Source organism: Elephantulus edwardii, unplaced genomic scaffold, assembly GCF_000299155.1.
Source record: "Elephantulus edwardii isolate Elephantulus edwardi_28Jun2011 unplaced genomic scaffold, EleEdw1.0 scaffold00024, whole genome shotgun sequence".
Lineage (NCBI taxonomy): Eukaryota > Metazoa > Chordata > Mammalia > Macroscelidea > Macroscelididae > Elephantulus > Elephantulus edwardii.
The window spans coordinates 22,114,287-22,116,737 of NW_006399774.1; positions in this window are offsets into that span (position 1 = coordinate 22,114,287).

Here is a 2,451-nt window from a genome sequence, read left to right on the forward strand (position 1 = left end):
GCTTCACAGCCTCCCTCCGAGGGGACCCGGACACCCTGCTTTGCAGAGTCCCTCCGAGGGGACCTGGGCACCCCGCTTCGCAGAGTCCCCCCCGGGGGCACCCCGCTTTGCAGAGTCCCTCCGAGGGGACCTGGGCACCCCGATTTGCAGAGTTCCTCTGAGAGGCCCCTTAGTCCCGTGCTGCCAGCAGCCCTATCCGGGCTCCACGTCCAGTGCGACATCGAGTGTAGACTGCCATCGCTTGGTTTCCCGCCGGGAGTCCTGCAGCCCGCGCGCCCGGAGAGCCCCGCTTTACCTGCACCCGCGCAGCGAGCGCCCCGCACGCTGGACCTGAGTGCGCGCCCGAGAGCCCGCGCCGCGCTGTCCGGGTGCTGCGACACTGACCACGTCCTTGTGCTTCCGCCAACAGCCGAGCCTGCGCAGGAACCGCCTCCATGCGACCACGCCCCCTGTCCGGGCACGCCCCTCAGCCCCGCCCCGCCGTGGGTACGCCCATCCGCAGGCCCCGCCCATAGCCCCAGCTCAGCCACCACGCCCCCTCTCGGACACCACCCCACTCGACCACGCCCCACCGTGGACACGCCCCCTACAGGGCCACGCTCACGTCCCCAATTCAGGGCCTCGCTCCCTTCAAGGCCACTTCCACCCCCGCCCCGCTGCCCTTCCCGCCTGCAGGGTGGTGGGTCCCCCTAGTCTGCGCAGTGGGAACCAGCTCGTTTCAGCTCTGTCCCCTGCTCCCCTCGGGGCCCTGCCAAAGCCGCTTTCAAAGTTTCAGTTCTTTTAATATTTAAAGTACTCTGGTTTGCTTTTTGCCATTAGGCCTCCAGCGGGTTCCAGCTCATGGAGGTGCAAGCCTTGCGCTCGCTGTCCTTGGCCTTCCTCACCTCTCCACCGCGCTGCCCCACTTGTGCAGTCTCTGTGTCACCCCATCTTCTCGATCTTGTTCCCCTCCTTCGCTGGCCTTTCACCTGTTCCAGCATGATGACCTTCTCCAGGCTCTGGGTCCCTTCTGACAACATACCCAGTGTGTGAGAGTTTCCCGTCCTTATGTAAGGAGCAGGCAGGCTGCACTTCTGCCAAGACAGGTTGGTCTGGCTTCCTGAACACCACAATTCAAAGGCGTCAGTCTTTCACTCTTTTTATTCATTGCAATTTTCACAAGCATATGAAGTAACTGAAAATACCAAGGCTTGGGTCAAGTGTGTCTAGTCTTTAAACAGACATCCTTGCCCTTCATTATTTTAAAGAGGTCTGTAACAGCAGTTTCCCAAAGCAGGTAAGGCTTTTGATTTCTTGATTGCTGCTATCAAAGGTGTTTGTGAATCCAAGCAAAACAACATCGCTGACAGCTAGCCTTCCCTCCAAACAGTCATCATGTTGACTATCTCCAGTGGTGAGGATTTTTGTTTTCTTCATACTGAAGACTGTAATCTTTGACATTTTTCAGTCAGAGCTTCAAGTCCTCCTCACTGCCTGCAAGCAAGGTGTGCCACCTGCATAACACAAGTTGCTAAAGAATCTTCCTCCAATCCTAAACTAACTTCATAAAGTTCAATTTAGGTATGGAGAAATGATACACACTGATACATGCCATTCTTGACTTCAAACAATTTTTTAAAATCCTCACCACTGGGCCAACAGGCAGCATTTTGATAGCGGAGGAAAGACTGAAGTTGTCAATGATTTTGTTTTACTTGGATCCACAAATCGCCCCTTGTGCTTTGAATGATTGGTGCTTGGTTTACACACAGGCTCCACGGGAGCACAATCAGGTGTTCTGGGACTCGCACTCTTGATTGGTGACGAGTTTAGACAGAACTGCAGCCAGGACGGAGCGAGGCAGAGGACTTCAGAAAGCCCTTGTCTCCCTTGGCAGTGACAGCAGCCCCTGGGGTGAGCGCTGAAGGTGTATCCCCATCCAGATCATCTCTTAGACACCATTGCCATAGGCTCCTGCTGCCACGGATCTCCCCAAAGTGTCAAGGGCAAGGATGTCCGTTAAAGACTAAGATTGGTCAGATGTAAGCCATGACATTCAAGTGCTTCCTATACACCTGCAAGTTACACAATGAAAAAGAATCAATGCCTCTGAGCTGTGGTCTGGGACACGCCCACTGTCTCCGAGGTGGGCCTGCATGGCCCCGGGGTCCACTGCACACCCACCTGTACAGAAACCTGAACCAGTGCACCTGAGCCTGCCCGGACGGTGCCACCCACTCCTGTGAGGGCAGACTGAGGGACTGGTGGGCAGCGTCCATCCTCACCAAATAGACACATTGTCCCTACTCCACAAACACCCGGAGGATGCTGGTCCTGGGGGTAGGAAGTGTGCTGCCAGCCCACCTTAGTGGCCCCCGGCCAGGAGCTAGACCCATCCGGCAAAGCAGTGGATTTGGGCTCAGCAGAGGTTGTGAGGATGTGCTGGACTCGCCAGCATCAACACCTGTGCCA